A 22,249-nucleotide genomic window follows, 5' to 3' on the forward strand; every position below is an offset into this window, starting at 1 on the left:
CTGGCCTCTTGTGAGACGTCCAAGTGAAGATATCAAATAAGATATTAGATAACAAAGACTAGAACTTGAAGGATAGGTCTAAGCTAGAGACGTAAAATGGGGAGATAGTTTCAAATGGACCATATGTAAGCCATGGGAAAGGTGAGACCAGCCAGATTGGGTGTGTAGGGGGAGAGAATGAGATTTCTGCAAGATCTTGAGGAACTCTGTCATGTAGATATCGGGGATGGGCAGAGGAACTAGTAAGGACGACTGAATAGCAGTGGCCAAAGTGGCAGGAGGAAAGAGAGTCTGAGTTTCCCAAAACTGAGGATGTGGTGTTTCTCAAGGAAAGGAACTGCTAATCCTGTCAAATGTCACTTAAAACAAGATGAGGTCAGAAAGGTGGGTCCATTAATTTGGCAATAAGGAAGCCATGCGTGACCTTAAGAGGAATAATTCCATGTTGTGTAAGGGTCGGAGGCCTGAATGGTTTGGATTGAGGAGTTAATATGAGAAGATGAAATGGAGACACCTGTAGACAGCGCTTTGGAAAATGCTAGGAACTTATCCTAATTTCTTCACTCAAGGTAATTACATTCTTATCTGGAGCAGTAGCTACAGGCTGGGTATGTTGGTTTAAAGATACTGTTATTTAAGGACCTATACAAATTGGTTCTAAACTCTAAGTAGTTTCTCTATTCCAGACATATTTTTTCCCTCACTCTCCTATGATAGCCTGAATGGAGGCCTTTAGTGTCCTCAGATAGGCAGATTACTAAGCTTCCCAGGGCAGGTTAGTAAATAGTACCTCATAAAACCAATATTCTTAAAATATTTGCTCCAAATTGTTTATGGTGCAGTCTGTAACAACAATTTTTTTTTTGTTTATCTCAATTTTCACTCTAGCCAGATATTTTTTTCTTTAGCAGGAATAGGACAAATCTATATGTTATTGAATGACCTGAGTTCCTAGCATCACGTTTATGATTTATTCTGTTATAATTCAGTGTCTTTTGTAGACTCACCCCAGGACAGTTTACTAGCTGGCCTGTCATTTTAGTACAGCTTTCTTTTCCTAGTTTCTCCATTCAAGGTAATTATATTCTCATCTGTAAATTCTTGCCTTTCATGCTCCCTCAAGCCCTTTCCATCTAATTTCTTCCAGGTCTGAGTTTTTTTATTTGACCCAAAATACATTAATGTTCTTTCCTTTGGACTTGTGATTGACTTTTTGTTTATAACATCTGTTTAGCAGTTCATTATGTTTGATGTTTACTTGTAAGTAAATTTTTAATGTGTGTCTACCTAAATAAATAAGTACTCATATATGTAGTACCTAATAGTGTTTTTGATTGACTCCTGAGAAATTTGTAGGGCTGCTTTACATTTTCCCATGCTCTGTGATGCCTATTTATACACATATATTTCCTCAGGAAGTAGACACAGTATGTACATCAGACATTAAACAGGCAAGGACATTTTATATTGTGCCTTCTTTCCCATTGCCCAATTATACATTTAAAAAATTCAAACTCAATTTACCTATTTTTCTCTCATATCCACAATGTGTTCCACTGACCTCTTAGTAAAAACAAATAACAAAAGTTCAATATATTTTTGAAAGTCTGGAGTCATACAGACCTGCTTTAGAATTCTTGTCATTTGCGAGCTTTGAAATTGTTAATCTCTCTGCTTTGTGTTTCCTTCTGTCAAGTGGGAATAAAAACTGATTTCTTTGTTACATTTTAATGAGATAATTGTGAAAAGCACCTAAATAAGTGTGATCTCCATGAATTATTAACGTAAAATAATAATAAAACTAAGCCAAAAATTGAAATTACTCAAATTAAAATTAGGTCCCTCTGGGTCTCTCCAGGAACAGCTATGTGACTTCGATATAATCTGGGTGATTTATATCAAAGGATCTATTTGACCGTTTTTTCAACTTGGTTAGGAATTTTCTCTCATTTACAAACACAGTGCTTTTCACCATGTCTAGAAATTCAAGATGTTTCTGAATTTCAAGTGATCCCTTAGCCTCCAAATGTGTATAGGTAATATTGATTTCAGCATCCCTCCCACCCTCCCATTCTACCCCTTTCAAAGATTACCTCTCAATAGGATAGTCAGCGAAAAACCTTGCTGTATCATGTCCAGCTCTAAGTCAGTTCTGTGCTATGCCTTTCCCAGCTGTATTTTGATCTGACCTAGGCAAAAAATACGGATTCATGCTGGATACTTTGCCGAATTCCTCTCCTCTCATGTTGTTTGTGGGAAAGCCTCAGTTCTATTTTATCATTGCTAATTCTAATTGACCATTTTCCAAGTTCGTATGTCTATCACAGGTTTTACTGAGGGAGTTGATCTAGTTGAGATTACTATGTAGGAGACACAAAAATAAATATTTAATTAAATGTTGAAATAGCATGGTACTCAAGAGTCATGGCAAGATAATACAAGGGTTAAATTTATTTCAGATTTCATGGATGTGCCTCAGATTCTTCTGCTTTCAGGACCATCTCTTCTGTTTTGTTTTTCAGAATTCTGCATGGAGGTCTCCATGCCCCTATAGCAAATCCTGTCCCTCTCACATGGTTGTCTTGCCATAGGATACATTCCTTGCTCCTATTATGGGACATGGACATCTCCCAACAGACAGTGAGGCTGGGCTTTAGCTGTCTAAATCTGGTACCTTGGAAGATTACATAGTGAGGTATCCATATCCTTCTCCATTCTTTTTTTGGTGTCCAATGGATTACTTACACATACACAATACGTAAATGGTAAAACCAAATTCCATCTTTCAAATACAAACATTTTCTTTACTGTGGCTGTAATCCTTCAGAACTCCCTTCAACTAATGGGAGAAAATGCTTCTTTAGGTCATTATGCTGAGCACATTTAAAATTTGTCTTTCTGACTGTATTTAGATTTCTCATCAGTCTTTAAAGTACATAAAAATCAAGAGTCATTGCAGCATTCACTGGACACTGTAGAACTCCTGGAAGGACAACATCTCTTTTTTTTTTTTTGAGACAGAGTCTCACTATGTCGTCAGGTGCCAGGCTGGAGTGCAGTGGCACAATCTCGGCTCACTGCAACCTCCGCCTCCCGAGTTCAAGCAATTCTCCTGCCTCAGCCTCCCGAGTAGCTGGGACTACAGGCGCATGCCACCAAGCCCAGCTAATTTTTTTGTATTTTTAGTAGAGACAGGGTTTCACCATGTTGGCCAGGATGGTCTCAATCTCTTGACCTCGTGATCTGCCCGCCTTGGCCTCCCAAAGTGCTGGGATTACAGGCTTGAGCCACCGTGCCTGGCCAAGGACAGTATCTCTTAATGATAAAACCTCTACGGTAACTTTGAGTACTTAGAGGTTTTTTTCCTTTAGTTATATGTCAGGTCACAACTTGGGTTACTGTTAATGAAAGATTATATGAAGAATTATTAATTTTCACCCAAGCAATCTGCAAGAACTGGGAAGGATATTTTAAAGGGAAATAATCAACTTAAAATTTTACTAAATATATCTTGTAAAGCTATTAAGGAAAAAGATTAGGACTCATATGAATATATTCCAATAGCAAGAAAAAATTATTGTGATAAAATGCCACTTATTGAAGAAAATTCAAGAATTCTGTTCTAGGCACATAAAAATACATTAATTTCCTACTTAATATATAAAAACCGTCATCAACAGTTTGGTGACATTTAGGGCTACCAACCTATCTAATTTTTCTGTTTACTTATCTGAACAAAATTTTGATCAAGTTGTATACATGTGATTTAATTATTTAATCCACATATATAGTAAATCATAATTCTCGCATACTATTACACATTTTTGAGGACTTGATCTTCAATGACTAGTATTCCATAATAAGTATGTGGTATGATTTAATCTATCCAATCATCTATTTTTATACAATTAGAAAATTTTCAAAGACAGTTTGACTATAAAAGTACATTTTCTGTTTACTTCTAAGAATAATATTTGACTTGCCATCCTTTGGGTCACCTGTTGTGAAATAAAATATTGTGATCTAAGAGTTTTTAAAAAATTTCTTTTGTTAGTAATGAGGCTCCCATATGATTAAAAACTCTAAGCTCATAGCTAAATTTGCAAATCTATAACAAATATTTGAAAGCAAATTATAATTCTTAGGAAAATTTATTATTAAGAGAACAACTTTAACTCATGGCAAGTTATTTCTACTAGCAATTTACCCCTTTGATATATACTGAAGGACTTACTATAATCATGAATGATTTTAAGAAAATTTATATATATACATATATGTAGAGAGTGAGGCAGATTTAAATATAAATAGAGAAAAAATGTTGCTTTGATTTCAGGAATAGCAGAACTTCATATTTAATGTCTCTGGGTGATCCATTTCCTCTTAAGTACCATAATGGCATTTCCAGCAGATGGCATTATTACACTAAGGAACCAAACCAAAGAATGCTCAGGCATTCTTTCAGTAAATACAGATTTTAGAAAGGAAGAGAAGAGGGAAAGGAAATATTTATTGAAGTCTATTCATTGCTGGTTCTTTTATATGTGTGATTATATTTAATGCTAACAGTGGCTCTCGTAGGTAGGTGTTAAGAATCAGTAAACTGAGGCTGAAAGAATTTAAGATACGTAATGTTCACAAAGCAAGTCAGTGACAGACCCAGGATTGTAATCTAGATCTGGTTGATTTAAAAGCCTATATAGCTGAAAAGCCTGTATAGCTGCTGTGTTTAAAATTAATGGTACTATAGTGAAAATATTTGTTTATAGAAACAATTTCAAATGAATGAGCTATGACAGTTTGATTGTACTTCCAAATGATAAACAGAGTTATCATAAATCCCAAAATTTCATTCATTGGTACCTACAAAAATATTAATTACTGAATTATTGTACATGGATTCTGCAATTCTACTCTTACATATATAACCAAGAAAAATGAAAACATGTTAATATAAAACACTGTACACTAATGTTCATAGCAGCATTATTCATAATACTTCAAAGTATAAACTCAAATATCCATCAACTGATGAATAGAAAACTAAAATGTAACATACCAACACAGTGGAATATTATTCAGCAAATTAAAGAAATAAAATGCTAGCCGGACGCGGTGGCTCACGCCTGTAATCCCAGCACTTTGGGAGGCCGAGGCGGGTGGATCACGAGGTCAAGAGATCGAGACCATCCTGGTCAACATGGTGAAACCCCATCTCTACTCAAAATACAGAAAATTAACTGGGCATGGTGGCGCATGCCTGTAATCCCAGCTGCTCAGGAGGCTGAGGCAGGAGAATAGACTGAACCCAGGAGGTGGAGGTTGCGGTGAGCCAATGATCCCGCCATTGTACTCCAGCTTGGGTAACAAAAGCGAAACTCCGTTTCAAAAAAAAAAAAAAAAAAAAAAGAAATAAAATACTAACATATTCTGTAGCCTAGATAAACCTTGAAAACGTGATATGAAAGCAGCCAGTAAGAAAACATATATAATTGCATTGATATTGTAATGCTAAGAAAAGGCAAATCTGTACATCCAGAAAGAAGGTTACTGGAATGCCCAGGCTTAACAAGTAGGCAAAGGGAATGAGAGTAACAATGGGTGCAGAATTTCTTTTTAGGGTAATGAAGATATTTTAAAATTAGATTTCATTAATGATGTATAATTCTGTAAATATATTAAAACCCGGAAGTATACACTTTAAAAGGATGAATTTTATGGTATATGGATTATATCTCAAAACTGCTTATAAAAATGTATTAAAAAATCCAGTTTTCCTTTTCAAACTGAGATAAAGTGGCCTAACCCTTTGGAGTATGTAGGAAGAATATATATCTACCTATATTAAGTACCTTCTTTGGGTCAACAACTTTGGAAACACCATCTCATTTAAGACAGCCATCATTGTGGTTAGGTATTATCCTTGTCATTTTATAGATTAAGGAAATGTTATGTTAAAGAGTAACTTCCTCACATAGCACCTCACAATTAGCAAGTGCTAGAGCCAAGGTCTCTCTTTTTGCGAAGCTTATATACCTTCAGTTCTTCACTTTGTGGTTCAGTGAAATGCTTTATTAGAACCAAGTGCTAATTTGTTATACTTCGTGTCTGGTTTTGCGCTAGAAAGGATAATATGGAATTACTAACTATCCCTATTGTAGCTTTGATTATTGGCAAAAACAAGTTGAGAAAAATGTTAATTTTCTCTTCTCACAGCACTTCATTAATTGGTGATTTCAAAGCTTGCCAATCTGTGACCTTCTTATTCAGTATATTAAATGGAATTTGGTACTGTGTGGACAAATCCTTCCTATCTGTAAGCTAAAATTTGAATCCAGAATAAGGAAGATAGTTATTTGGTGGTGGTGGGGAGCAGATTTTCATTGGTATAAGGATAGGAGTTTTTTTCTTAAATTTGAGTCAGTAGTGTAGGTCTTCACTGCCACAATCTTAGTTTTCAATTATATATGTTAGTTTTGGAGTTGGTGGTGTTATGTTAAAGTTGACTTGTCTTTGAGAAAAGTATATATGCCTCTGTGTGGAGTTTGTGAATCTTTTTCAATAATAAAAGAATAGAATATGAAATTAAGAAGCAAACTCTCTTAATACATTGATGATGATTTTTTTTGTATGAACATTTTAGGAACAAAGTACTTATTCTCCCTGGGCCTCATTTTCCAGAATGAAGCACTGCTAGTCCTGAAAATCCTTTCCAGCTCTTTGATTAAATGACATTATGACTAGTAGAAAGAGGCACACCTGCAATCCTACTGAGAGTTCCATGGAATCATTAATTATTATTCATTGTGAAGGAAGCAGAGGTAATGTAGACTCTGAAAGCTGATACTTCTCACTGTAGAAGTACACTCTTGTGTTACAGTGTTTTTGCACATGAGAAATTCCACCTGCCAGGCCTTGAAGGTCTCTGAGTACAGGAGATTGACTCAGTGCCCTTTAAGTTAAAATATCTCTTGCAAACAAAGCATAGTGTACCTTCAGTGAGGGGACTGTTATGGATGCTCATTTTTGTCTTTTAGAGCTTGTGCTAGCATATCTTGCTTAAGCTTTGTTTCTTTTTTTTTCTTAAGTTTTGAAATGCTTTTTATTGTGTAGAAAAGTTAAAATTCTTTAAAATGTTAATTAAAAGTAAAGATGATTGAGAGTAAATATGGCTTATTTATTTTTTTCTATTTAAAATACACAATGCATATAAAAAGTTTTTTTTTTAAAAAATTTATGAGCTAGAAGAGTCTAATGTAAGAAGACTCACTGCCAGCATATTCCAGTCTACTTCAGTGCTCTGACTTCGGCTATCTCCAAATAAGTAGTTTGGATAACTTTTTGAGCATTTATACTATGCTTTTTAATATAAGAACAAGCAGTTTGAATACTTTTTTTTTCAAATTTTATTTTACATCTGGGGCACATGTGCAGGATGTGCAGGTTTGTTACATAGGTAAAGGTGTGCTATGGTGATTTACTGCACAGATCATCCCATCACCCAGGTATTAAGCCTAGCATCCATTAGTTATTCTCCCTGATACTCTCCCTCCTCTGCTCCCTCCCACCCCACAGGTGTTCAGTGTGTGTTGTTTCCCGCTATGTGTCCATGTATTCTCACCAATCAGCTCCCACTTATAAATGAGAACATGCAATGTTGGTTTTCTGTTCCTGCATTTGTTTGCTGAGGATAACAGCTTCCAGCTCCATCCATGTCCCTGCAAAGGACATGGTCTCATTCCTTTTTATTGCTGTGTAATATTTCATGGAGTATATATACCACATTTTCTTTATCCAATTTATCATTGATGGGCATTTGGGTTGATTCCATGACTTTGTTATTGTGGATAGTGCTGTAATAAACATACATGTGCATGTATCTTTATAGAATGATTTCTATTCCTTTGGGTATATACTCAGCAATAGGATTGCTGGGTCTAATGATAATTTTGTCTTTAGGTCTTTGAGGAATTACCACACTATCTTCCACAATAGTTGAACTAATTTACATTCTCACCAACAGTGTAAAAGCATTACTTTTTCTCTGCATTCTCACCAGCATCTGTTTCTTGACTTTTTGTAACTGCTATTCTGACTGGCATGAGATGGTATCTCATTGTAGTTTCAATTTGCATTTCTCTAAAGATCAGTGATGTTCAGCTTTTTAAAATATGTTTGTTGGCTGCATGTGTGTGGCCTTTTGAGAAGTGTCTGTTCATGTCCTTTGCCTACTTTTTAATGGGTTTGTTTGTTTTTCTCTTCTAAGTTTGTTTAAGTTCCTTGTAGATTCTGGATATTAGACCTTTGTCAGATGGGTAGATTAAAAAAAAGTTCTCCCATTCTGTAGGCTGATTGTGCACTCTGGTGATTGTTTTCTTGCTGTGCAGAAGCTCTTTAATTAGATCCCATTTTTCAATTTTTACTTTTGTCGCAATTACTTTTGGCATTTTTGTCCTGAAATCTTTGCCCATGCCTATGTCCTGAAAGGTACTACCTAGATTTTATTTGAGAGTTTTTATAGTTTTCGGCTTTACATTTAAGTCTTTAATCCATCTTGATTTAATATTTGCATATGGTGCAAGGAAGGGTTCCAGTTTTAATTTTCTGTACATGGCTTGCCAGTTCTTCCAGTACCATATATTAAATAGGGAATCTTGTCCCCATTGCTGTAGATGTGTGGTCTTATCTGGGTTCTCTGTTCTGTTCTCTGTGACTGTTCTTATACTAGTACCATGCTGTTTTGGTTACTGTAGCCTTATAGTACAGTTTGAAGTTGAGTAGTATGATGCCTCCAGTGTTGTTCTTTTTGCTTAGCATTGCCTTGGCTATGCAGCATTTTTTTTTGGTTTCATATGTATTTTATAATTTTTTTTCTAATTCTGTGAAGAATGTCAATGGTAGTTTAATGGAATAGCATTGAATCTATAATTTACTTTGTGCAGTATGGATATGTTCACAATATTGATTCTGCCTTTCCATGTGCATTTAATATTTCTCCATTTGTTTGTATCCTCCTTGATTTCTCTGAGCAGTGGTTTGTAGTTCTCCTTGAAGAGGTCATTCACTTCCCTTGTTAGCTGTATTCCTAGGTATTTTAATCTTTTTGTAGCAATTGTGAATGGTAGTTCATTCATGATTTGGCTCTCTGCTTGCCTGTTTTTGGTGTATAGGAATGCTATTGATTTCCACACGTGGATTTTATATTCTGAGACTTTGCTGATGTTGCTTATCAGCTTAAAAAGCTTTTGGGCTGAGACAATGGGGTTTTCTAGATAAAGGTTCATGTCATCTGCAAATGAAGATAATTTGACTTCCACTCTTCTTATTCGAATACCCTTTATTTCTTTCTCTTGCCTGATTGCCCTGGCCAGGACTTCTAATACTATATTGAACAGGAGCAGTGGGAGAGGGTATCCTTGTTTTGTGCCAGTTTTCACAGGAATGCTTCCAGTTTTGCCCATTCAGTATGATATTGGGTGTGAGTTGGTCATATATGGCTCTTATTATTTTGAGGTATGCTCCTTCAATACCTAGTTCATTGAGAGTTTTTAATATGAAGTGATGTTGAATTTTATCAAAGGCCTTTTTTGTATCTACTGAGAAAATCAAGTAGTTTTTGTCTTTAGTTCTGTTTATGTGGTGAATCACTATTGATTTGTGTATGTTGAACCAGCCTTGCATCTTGGAGATGAAGCCAACTTGATCATGGTAGATAAGCTATTTCATGTTCCGCTAGATTCAGTTTGCCAGTATTTTATTGAGCCTTTTTGCATTGATGTTCATCAAGAATATTGGCCTGAAGTTCTCTTTTTTTTGTTGTATCTCTGCCTGGTTTGGGTATCAGAATGATTCTGGCCTTAAGGGAGGAGTCCTCCCTCTTCAATATTTTGGAATAGTTTCAGTAGAAGTGATATAAAGCCTTCTTTGTGCCCCTGGTAGAATTCAGCTATGAATCCATGTGGTCCCGGGCTTTTATTGGTGGTAGGCTATTTATTACTGCCTCAATTTCAGAACGCATTATTGGTCTATTCCAGGCTTCAGTTTCTTCCTGGTTCAGTCTTGGGAGGGTGTATTTGTCCTGGAAATTTTTCATTTTTTTTCTAGATTTTCTAGATTATGTGCATAGAGGTATTTATTGTATTCTCTGATTGTTGTTTGTATTTCTGTGGGGTCAGTAGTGATATCCCCGTTATTATTTTGGATTGTGTTTGAGTCTTCTTTCTTTTCTTCTTTATTAGTCTAGCTAGTGGTCTATTTGATTACTGTTTTCAAAGAACCAGCTCGTGGATTCATTGATTTTTTTCAAGTATTTTCCATGTGTCTGTTTCCTTCAGCTCAGCTCTGACCTTGGTTTTTTTTTTTTGTTTTCTGCTAGCTTTGGGGTTTGTTTGTTCTTGGTTCTCTAGTTCTTTTAGTTGAGGTATTAGGTTGTAACTTGAGATCTTTCTAGCTTTTTGATGTGGGCATTTAATGGTATAAATTCCCCTCTTTGCAGTGCTTTAGCTGCATCTCAGATATTCTGTTATGTTGTTCTCTTTTTTTCTCATTAGTTTCAAATAACTTCTTGATTTCTGCCTTAATTTCGTTATTTATCCAAGAGTCATTCAGGAGCAGGTTGTTCAATTACCGTGTAGTTATGTGGTTTTGAGAGGAAAAATTCTTAATCTTGAGTTCTAACTTGATTGTGCTGTGGTCTTAGAGACTGTTATGATTTTAGCTCCTTTGCATATACTGAGGATGGTTTTACTTCCCATTATGTGATCAGTTTTAGAGTGTCATATGGTGATGAGAAGAATGTATGTTCTGTTGTTTTTGGGTGAAGAGTTCTGTAAATATCTCTCAGGTCCACTTGACCAGAGCTGAGTTCAGGTCCTGAATATGTTTGTTTGTTAATTTTCTATCACAATTACCTGTCTAATATTGTCAGTGGGGTGTTAAAGTCTCCCACTATTACTGTGTGAGAGTCTACATCTTTTTGTGGGTCTCTAAGAACTTGCTTTATGAATCTGGGTGGTCCTATATTGTATGCATATGTATTTAGGATAGTTAGATCTTCTTGATGAATTGAACCCTTTACCATTAAGCTTTGTTGCTTATTATAAGATTCATGGCAAATCCAGGACGCTTTTAATTCTTTTTTTGTTTGTTTGTTTAGTTTATCGGCTGTGTTTGTTTTAAAGATAATTTTTTTCCAAGTTCATTCGTGGCTCTAAATTAATGTTCCCTCTTATTAATTAAAAGAACTATAAACCAATAGCAATGAACAAAAGAGATACTGTTTTGAACCTTAGAACTCCTTAGAATACACAAATCCTTTTTCTCCCTATAATCACATCTTACAAGTTTTTATTATTTTCCTAGTATAAAAATAATACATATTTTATGTTTCAAAATGTTGGAAAATACAAGATATACATAGAGAAGAAAGGAAATAGTTCTTGCTAATACTTTGGCATTTTTCATTCTATCATACTTTTGTACTGTGTAAATCTAGTAGATATTTGTGAAGAATTTTAGTTGAGAAACTAATTTGAGATAATTCTGGGGGAGTTGCATCAAAATGGTTTTATATCCTCACAGAAAAATGCTTAGAATTGATAAAATGTGTGATAGTGCCTGGTTCATCTGTGCTCTGAGTGTTGTTTAGTTCAGGCTTCTGGGTTGCTTTTTTGGGAAAATTAGATGGAATTGGTGGGTTATGCCTAGCAAGGTAGGCAAATACCTTGGCTTTATTCTATGGGAAACAAAATATTACTGTAAAAATGAGCAAAGAATAAATATAGGAGAGAATGTATGCAAGGACAAAAGTTTTAGGCAAATCTTGAGACATTATCCTTTTAGTAACTTAGCAGGACTGTTTTTAATGTCTGAACTGTGTGTCTGATACATCTTATGCACATTCTCAGACTACCGTGGCCTCACATATGCATCATCCTAGGCCTATTGCTCCATGTCTTCCAGTGCTGAGGGGAACTGTCCTTTATAAAACTATTGAGTCTCATGAGACTTATAAACTGTCATGAGAACAGCACGGGAAAAACCCGCCCCATGATTCAGTTACCTCCCAATGGGACACATGAAGATTATGGGAGCTACAATTCAAGATGAGATTTGGCCGGACACACAGCCAAACCGTATCAGTATCCAAGGGATCCTATGGTCTGGTTTTTCCATGATGAATTATAAAATTATAAGGCTATCTGGAATTATGCATGGAGAGTAGATTATTCTCAGCTTCTGGAAGGATATTTCTGGATGTCTGTTGGCACTTATGGAGGGCCATCTAATATCATTTACTTAGGTTTGAATACTTAATGATATAAACAGCTCTTTTCCATGAAGCTTTTCTACTGTCTGTGTTGGTGATGGGAAGCTTCCTCCTGTGACATTCATATCACATGTTCATTTATTCAATATTCAATGAATATTTATGAAGTGCCCATCCTATTTAGAAATGGGATACATTAGGCCAGGCATGGTGGCTCATGCCTGTAATCCTAGCACTTTGGGAAGCAGAGGCAGGTGGATCACCTGAGGTCAGGAGTTCAAGACCAGCCTAGCCATCATGGCGACACCCCTGTCTCTACTAAAAATACAAAAATTAGCCTGGTGTGGTGGCATGTGCCTATAATCCCAGCTACTCGGGAGGATGAGGCATGAAAATTGCTTGATCATGGAATGCTGAGGTTGCACTAAGGCCGAGATCATACCACTGCACTCCAGCATGGGTGACAGAGTGAGACTCTGTTTCAAAAAAATAAATAAATTTATAAATAAAGAAAAGTAAAAATAAATAAATACATTAGTGAGCTGAAAATGAGCTAACATTCAAGAGAAATAATATATATAATTTTACAAAAGGTGATAAAATACTGTGGAAAAACTGAAATGGGTTAAATAGGATCCAGATTATAGTGTGGGGAAGAGGCTTAGGGCTCAGCATGTTGCTATATTAAATACTGCGGGGGCCTTCGTTGAGAAGGTGAGGTTGATCAAATATATCTTAAAGAAGTCAGGGAGTTAGCCAAGTGGATATGTGGGGAAAGAGCATTTCAGACAGAGGAAATTGTGTAACAGATTCTCTAGGTGGGAGCATGTCCATTGAGTGTCACGATCTGGAGGAGACTGCTGTGGATGCTAGCAGAGTAAGCAAAGAAGAGTGAAGTAGGAATTGAGGGCAGGTGGACTATGTTGGATCTTGTCTAGCTCTTATTAGCAATGTGAAGGAATCAGTTGCAGATTTTATTTTATTTTATTTTTTACTTTTATTTTTGAGACAGAGTCTTGCTCTGTCACTCACATTGGAGTGCAGTTTCTCAATTTCGGCTCACTGCAACCTCTGCCTCCCAATTTCAAGTGAGTCTCCTGCCTCAGCCTCCTGAGGAGCTGGGACTACAGGTGTGTACCACTACACCTGGCTAATGTTTGTATTTTTAGTAGAGACTTGGTTTCACCATGTTGGCCAGGCTGGTCTTGAACTCCTTGCCTCAGGTGATCCACCTGCCTAGGCCTCCCAAAGTGCTAGGATTATAGGCTTGAACCACCACGCCTGGCCCAGTTGCAGATGTTGATCAAAGGAGTGACCTGATCTGACTTGACTTTTAAAAGACGATTCTGGCTGCTTTTGTTATAATAGACTTGGGGAATGCACACGAGTAGAATTAGGAAACCCAAGCCAAGATGATGATTTAGCCCATCAGTGAAGTGGTAAGAAATGGATGGATTCTGGATGTATTAAGAATATATTAGGAATATAGAGTCTACAGATTTTTTCTTTGTGATAATGCAATCCTATAGTTAGCTGTATGAATCACTTGTCAAAGGACTGTCTGAAAATATATTTTGTAAAATATCTCAATTTAATATAATTACAGTCAGATTCATCTACATTTTTAAGTTTCTGCTCATTGTGTTGCAATTATTGCTGCATTTAAATCACTAGACCCTATAAATACAATGCATCTGATAGGTTTCATGATATGTACATCATACAAATATCTTGTGAGGTGATAGAAACTCTACCTGTACTTTCTGCAATGGTTTTGAATGAAATATACACTCTAGTTGCTTCTCCCACACACAAATTTTAGATGTCAAATCTCTGAATAGCCAAATACCAGACTGATATAATCCTCTAGATTATGCTTGTCTAGTTGGTATGCTTCGTTGGCGTGTTATAAACTATAGTTACATTTTAATTTAATGCCTATGAATTCTGAGACATGTAGTATTGTATTATTATTGGCCAAAGCCTTTGTGGGAGGCCATTATGAATACAAAATTTGATTCAGTTAAGAGGCACATTTGCGGACTTCATAAATATTAATTGAAATGCATGCTGTTCAAGAAAATTACAGTTTTTATGGTTTGAGCAAATATTGCAGTTTTGCAACAATGTTGATTTTATTCATCAGATTTTTTTCCTAAACAGATAGCTTTAGGATGCTCTTTTGTTTAGGTTAAATATGAGCATCATATTTAATTGTTCAATTATCTTTTAGTGACATCTTTGCTACTGGAGAATGTTGTATTGGATAACACAAATAGGTATGATAAGCAAAACTTTAACCAAATAATCTTTTCATTTTATTTTAGTAAAATAAAGAAATTGTAAAAATATAACTTTTGGCTAACATTCTAAATGTATTACAGTGTGCCACCATATGAACTCAGTAAGCATGCATGTGCACACATACACACAAATGTACATGAACCCCTGACCCTGCATAGAAACCTGTAATATTTTAGCCATATCATTGGCTGGTACAATTAAGTTCAAGAAAGCTGTTACTTTAATAGCTATTGTATAATATGATTCAGTTAATGATAAATAGTGAAATAAATTGGTTTTCTGTAATTTACTTCTGCCTCAAATCTTACATTTAAGGGAAATATGGAAATCTGATTAAGAGCATGACAGTTTTAAGGTTAAAAAAAAGTAGCAATTTAAGGAAAAGTGAATAGCCAGATTACATTCTTTTTTCTTTTTAAATCGTGGTTTATAATATTATTGTAAGTGAATAAATTATTTCAGTTGTTGGCTTATGTTATACTTTCCAAGACGGATATTATAATAGTATGATTGTCAAAGAATTATATTTAGCTTTTGAGTTGACTTTTTGTTAACACCTGCATTTTGTTTGGTTGACAAAACTCTTTCAGAACAGAGTGGAGAAACAGAGCTGTTTACAAGTTACCCTGAAGGTTGCTGCTCTGTCCCTAAGGGAATGGCAGGTTTTTTCTCCTACATAGATGGACATTTTTTAACAAACACCTTAAGAGACCTCTTTATATTGGGAAACAAGAGCACTCCAGGGTATGGTTTTGAAGGAGACTGATGGCTGGACTGCTCAGCATCAGAAATAAATGGTTATTTGAAAGTTGGAGAAAACTCAGGAGAGAAAAAGAGAGAGTCAGAAACACAATAGCAAGTGGTGGACAGTAGAGAGCTATTAAGAGTGGAAACCTAGGAGAGGGATGATGAAAGGATTGTCCATGCTCAGTTTTTTGGTGTTTCTTATCAGGAGCTGTCATCATCAGCATCTTGCTTCACGCATACCTTCAGCAGCAGCGGTCACATACCTAAATTTCTTGACCAAATGGTGTTTGATGAATGAGAGAAAAGGATCATAATGTCTGAGATTGTGCTGAGTAGAGAGGAGAGAATAAATATTTTGGGTCGAACACAGGTAACAGTGACTTTAGCGTGAAAGGAGATCAGAATTAGAGGTAACAAAATACAGGCAAATTTGGCAAAATTCTGCCTGAAGGGATTGCCTTTCCCCTACACATGAGAGATAGAAGCTGGGGAAAATCACAAAACACGTGATGGCTTCAGCTGATGTCTGGATTATACCTGCTTTTGATTCTCCACACAAAAGGCATTTCTTTCATATTTAGAAAACTTACTAGCAGCTTTAAATGTAGAAGGCCTTGTTCTAACTGTGTTCATGGAGGCAGCTTGGCATTTCTGGGCTCCAAGGAATCTCTGAGATGTTTCAGTTATTTAAAAAGTCTAACAAAAATCAAATATTTTTTCATGATAAGGTGACATGAACTAACTTATCTGTCAAATATCTTCTCTATAATAGAATTATATCCACTCAGTTGATAATTCTGTAATGGTATCTCATGCTGATCAGAAGCTCTGATTAGCAGTTAGGTGTCTTTGATGGAAGAAAGGGAGAAAACTATTATTAAAAATTTCAGTTTCCGTTTCGGCTCCTTTCTCCTGGGCTGAGATGAACGCTCTCATTCTGAAGTCGTGTTCCTTGAGCAGCAGATGAGACTACATAACTGCAGTGAACATGGAGGCCTGTTGATTTCTAAAGCAAATTCCCTCAAAGACATCTACTTTACTGTGAAGTAAGTGGTAGTGGTTCAGCTAGCTGTCTTGTAACTATAACCAGTAAAGCCCCCACAAAGGCATCTACAAATTTCTGGTGGTCGCTGCAGACACAGGGCCCTTGGAGAGGTCTCACATCTGGCATGGTTTGAAAAGGAAAGTGTGCTTTCAGTAGCATGTGGCATAGCCTGAGATGTCTCCAGGTCTATCATTGTCCAGTCACCAGCAAATAAGGCCTGTAGCTGAAAGCCAGGATTGAGTCCATCCTGCAGCCCCCAGGAGAAATCTTGAACTAGAGATCTTGCCAAACCTCCTGGAAACTTCTCCCTGGGGGAGCGTTGCATCATATTAATGTATTGTCTTTGTGTCAGCCCTGTGCTTTTAAAATTAATTTTCATTATTAGAAATTATAGCCCAGAATCTTACCTCTTGATTTTTAAAAAATTAAAAATTTTATTTAGCCACTTTAAACACCAAGAAAGAGCTAGAAGGAGTATGATAGGCCTGAGGAAGATATCTGGGCCCAATTTTCATCAGCCAACTCTTACTGAACAAGTGCTATGTGCAGAAATACAGTCAGGTGCACCGTGGGATTTCTTGAACTACGTTCGTCCTCTAACATGTGACCCTCTTTACAATAAATGTTATGAACTTTGTGTCCCCTTGTCTGACATAAAGTGTTCCCTACATGTGAAATGAATGAGCGGGTTTTCTTTTCTCTCTAGAGATTTAGGGAAGTAGACCTTGAAGGAAGAGGAGAGGCAACTGTTGGATTTTAGGATTTTGGGGAAGACATGGTCCATGGCTGGAGCCAACAAGTGAGATATTGAATCTGAGGAGATTTCTCCTTGTAGGTGGAAAACTCATCAGCTCAACTGGACACTTTGTACCAGCTCTGAGAGTTCTTAGCAATAATTGCTGCCAAAATATGACTCTTAACTGAATCAGAAATACAGTGCTAAGTGAGTCACTTGTTGTGAGGACTCTAATAAAGAATTACATTTCAATACTATTTTTTTCAGTTTCTATGATTTTTTTTTTTTTTTTTTTTTTTAAGAGATAGGGTTTCACCTTGTTGGTCAGGCTGGTCTTGAACTCCTAACCTTGTGATCTACCCACCTCGGCCTCCCAAAGTGCTGAGATTACAGGCATGAGCCACCGTGCCCAGCCTGATAATATCTTTCAAGATATGTTCATGAAGTTCATGGAACCTATGGTGTAAATTCATAAAAATGGTCCTTGAAATTAGCAAATTTGGCTTCATCACTTATTAATTACTAACGTGTACTCTGATATCACTGGTGTTTTGGGGATCATAATATAATAAAGCTTTGTTTTGAATCATAAGGTGTTACAGAAATTCAGATCTTGCAGGTTATAAGGCAGTGGTTGAAGACCTGATCCTTGAAGCCAGATCCTAGATTTGAGTTCTTTTACTGCCACACATGTTAATTGCACAGTTGTGGGCATGCCTCTTGACCTCTGTGAAGCCCAGGATTTCATTGCCTGGCACCTACTAAGTACTTAATAGATACTATTTATATTTTTACTATATGGCATCTGATTTTAAGGCAAATCTGTTCCATAAAATCATAAAAATAACCCTCTGCTGTCTATCTTTCTTGGCAAGCATTAAGGGTAAGTGGTCTTGGGGATGTATTGTCAGGTGATGAATAGCATAATTTATTACTTCTTATTTTTAATCTTGTAAAGAAGAGAGTGACTTCTATATTGGAAATAAGTTACATTCGGTTTCTCTAAGGAGTAAAATAAAATTTTATGGCTGGGTGTGGTGGCTCACATCTGTAATCCCAGCACTTTGGGAAGCCAAGGCAGGCGGATCACGAGATCAGGAGTTCGAGAGCATCCTGACCAACATGGTGAGAACTGGTCTCTACTAAAACTACCAAAATTAGCTGGGTATAGTGATGGGCACCTGTAATCCCAGCTACTCGGGAGGCTGAGGCAGGAGAATCACCTGAAACCAGGAGGCAAAGGTTGCAGTGAGCTGAGATCTCACCACTGCACTCCAGCCTGGTGACAGAGCCAGACTCCATCTCAAAAAAAAAAAAATTATAGAAGTATATAAACTGTTAAAGAAACAACAAAAAACCCCCAAACCACATGCATTAACCTCTTTTTAGTACTTAGTGACCTTAGGAAAGAGTTTAGAGTAACAAACAAGTTATTATAATTTCCCTCAAAAATGAAATACTAAAGCAAGATAAATCTGACATGTGCCTTTGGGAGGCTGAGGTGGGCAGATCATGAGGTTAGGAGTTCAAGACCAGCCTGCCCAACATGGAGAACCCCATCTCTACTAAAATAGAAAAAAATTAGCTGGGTGTGGTGGCGCCTGCCTGTAATCCCAGCTACTCGAGAGGCTGAGGCAGGAAAATTGCTTGAACCTGGGAGGCAGAGGTTGTGGTGAGCCGAGATTGTGCCATTGCACTGCAGCCTGAGCAACAAGAGCAAAACTCAGTCTCAAAAAAAATAAATAAATAAAAATAAAAAATCTGCTTGCTGTGATGTCCGAACAAGCATTATTCCTTATGTAGCCAACTGTGGCAAGTAATGACTGCGGTAAAGACAGTGGTGTGTGTGCAGGATAACATTTCAACTGCCCAGTTTTATAACACTGCTGAAGAGCAAAAATGCAGCTGGGTTTGGGGAAAGGTCTTGAATACATGGAAGGTTGGAATAGAAGGATCTTGTTTGACCAACAGGACATATTACTGAAGATAAATATTTAGGTTGCCATAAGAATTTACATAATTGTGTGCTAAGAAATAATGTGAGGCAAACTTAGGAGTCTTAAAAAGATGTGAAATAATGATGGGTTATGTTTCATGACTCTTTAATATGGGAGGCATTAAGGAAAAAATTATTAAATTATTGGTCAACAGCTCTCTCAAGTACAGCAGGGTGTTTTTAAGGCTCAGTGCCAATTCTTAGTAGATTTGATAAAAGTTTTCTGGTTTTTATCCAAAAAAATCTTTTAGATGTTACAAAAGATGAATTTCATTGTATTTTAAAAAGTGAAATGATAAATATTTAATCAGTTTGAGAGTGGGATGGAAGAAAACTCCACATTTGATATTAGTAGATATCACTCTTTTAAAATACAAGTACCTATTTTGTTTCTTTAGTCTCCCTCATTTCTTCTCTTTGACCTGCCTCTTAAAGGAGAATTATTCCAACTTTTTCTTTTAAGCCCCTCCATCTTCCTCCTTTTCTTCTTCTTTTTCCTCTAATAATTATCTTGGCTTTGAACATTGGGTTTGTGCTATGTGTATTCAAGGCACCACTGGGTATACAAAATTAATGTCATGATCTCTGCCCTAGTTTTGGTGTGTTGGGAACAGAAAGGCAACAAAACTTGTAAAATGTGATAAAGTCTTTACAGTGATTAGGAAAATATGTTCTAGAAGCACAAAAGAGGTGCCATGTGAAGTTCCATGAAGGCTAAGTGAGTTAGTGGGGAGGAGGCATTTCAGGAAAGAAAAGCTGCAAGAACTCAGGCACGGGGCACGGAAATGCATGGTATCTTGGGAGACCTGTTAGCCGTTTTGTATGTTTGGAATATCAAGTGTATGTTGGAATGTGCAACAGCTGAGGCTGGATAAGTGGGGAGCTAATGATTTTATACTTTATCCTGCGGGTAGTGGAGAGTAACAGAGGTTTTTAGGCACTCAGTGGGCTATCTCATTTCTTTTCATGGCTTAAACCAGCATCGTTAAGTTAATTATTCCCAAATCCTTACCTGCAGTTCTGACTTTGTTCCTAAGCATCATAATTGCATTTTCAAGTGCTGACTTACTACTACACATACTATCCTGCTGTTACTCAAGCAAGTTCAGTTCAGACAGATTTACTTTGTCCCTTTACATTGTTTCTCCACTTGGGCTCTTTTCTTTGTTTCATAATGGCAGCGTTTCTCCACATCAACTCGCTGAACATCTTAGTGCCATCTTCAGCTTCCTTATTTCAGTTTCCCCATAGTCCTTTGTCAGAACCCACCACTTTTGCTGCCAAGCACTTCATGCCCATTTCCCTTTTTCTTTTTCTACTGCTAATGCCACATGGCTTAAACTCCTATTCTTTTTCATCTGTACTTTTGCAATGGCCTTTTAATAACCCAGTTATTTTTTCTTTTACTTCTAATCCACTGTGCATAATTGGACCAGAATTTTCTTCCTACAATATGGATTTCCTGACATAATTTTTAATCTTTTTCACTTTTCCTTCTTTTTGCAATATCCTTCCTAATAAATATTGCTTGTCAGAAATCATCATTCTTTGTAACGCCATGCTTTAACAAATCTCTTGATAACATATCTTGCCTTGTATTAAAATAAACTTTATTTTTAAAAATACTTATACATTTTTGGAAGACAGAGTATATTAGTCACTTATTGCTGTATAACAAATTAACATTTAGCAGCTTAAAATGATTTGCATTCATTATTTCACAGTGTCATTGAGTCAGAAATCCAGGGTGCATCCTAACTGTACTCTCTGGCTTAAGATTTTTCACAAGGCTGCAATCAAGGTATCAGCTGAGGGTACCATCATAATAAGGTTCAAGCGGGGTAGGATGTGCTTTTCAGCTCACTCAGTGGTTGTTGCAAGGTGTAGTTTCTTCCCAGTTATTGGACAGAGGGTGTCAGTTTCTCACTGGCTGTTGGCCAAAGGCTTCCCTCAGTTACTTACCATACATATTTGTTTCTTCATGGGACAATTTACAACATGAGAGCATGCTTCATCAAGTGGAGAGCGGGGAGAGATAAAAGTCTCTGTCTTTTATAACCTAATCTTGGAAATGACATCCCATCACTCTGCCATATTCTATTTGTCAAAAGGATGCCACTACGTCCAGCCCACAGTCAAGGAGAGTAAATAATTATACAAGGGCATAAGCAGCAGGCAGCTGACTATCACACAGAGCATCTATAATTTTACTTCTGACCTTTGTAACTAATGCCTTATGCAACAAGTGTTTAATAATTTTTACTGATTGTATTGAAAGGTATTGTTGCTTGTTGTAATTCAGATTTATGCTAGCATTAATTATTTAATTAATATCTATATTTGGTTAAAATTAGTTGACCCCCTTTGAAATTTTTTATGTAATATAAAATGAGAAAAAATATGAAATGGTACTAAATAGTTTGATCAGTTGGGGGTTCAGTACATGAATGCCATTCAATCATTTGGCAAAAATGATGACAACATACTGAAGAGGCAGGAAGAGAGAGTAATGTGATAGAAATTATCCCCTAATATCATTTTTTTTTCTGAATTTCACTTGAAATCAACAACAAAATATATACTAAAATTCAGTTTTAGGTAATTTCTAACTTTGTTAATATTTTGGATTTCTTAATTTTCTCCAATTAGACATTTATTTAAACATTTTAGAATTTAAGTAGTTGGTCAGGTTTGAAGTGACTTTCCTTGTAAAGATGTATAGATTTGAAGTAATGACAGTTTTAAAATTTGTTTATAAATGTAAAATATTCCAAAAAATATACTTTGCCTACATTAGTTTTAAATAGCTAACTCTATACTTACCTGGCAGGGGAGATAGCATGATCACGAAGGTGGTTTTCCCAGGGTGAGGCTTATCCATTGCACTCCGGATGTGCTGACCCCTGCGATTTCCCCACAGGTGGGAAACTTGACTGCATAATTTGTGGGAGTGGGAGACTGCATTCGCGCTTTCCCCTGGTTTTAAAATTAAAAAAAAAAAAAAGAAAAGAAAAGTTAAATAGCTAACTTTTTATGTCATCTTTATAAGCAAAGGAATATTTTGATAGTTATTAAGGCCTAACTTTCAGGGACTGTTATTGTATTATAGCTATTTTATTTTTTAATTCAGAAATATTACACTTTGACTCTAAC

At 36.3% G+C, this 22,249-nt stretch overlaps 1 long non-coding RNA gene and 1 other non-coding gene across 3 annotated transcripts in view; both read left to right on the forward strand.

Annotated features, from left to right (window-relative positions):
* Positions 1 to 22,249, forward strand: part of LOC105728785 (uncharacterized) — a 504,990-nt gene that overhangs the window by 146,706 nt on the left and 336,035 nt on the right. The gene's annotated exons all lie outside the window — the stretch shown is intronic.
* LOC135270492 (U1 spliceosomal RNA) lies at positions 21,912 to 22,075 on the forward strand. The gene has a single exon (XR_010338662.1). It is a non-coding gene; the product is annotated as a U1 spliceosomal RNA (small nuclear RNA).

This window comes from Aotus nancymaae, unplaced genomic scaffold, assembly GCF_030222135.1.
Source record: "Aotus nancymaae isolate 86718 unplaced genomic scaffold, 86718_ANA_hifiasm-v0.15.2.pri h1tg000062l, whole genome shotgun sequence".
Taxonomy (NCBI): domain Eukaryota; kingdom Metazoa; phylum Chordata; class Mammalia; order Primates; family Aotidae; genus Aotus; species Aotus nancymaae.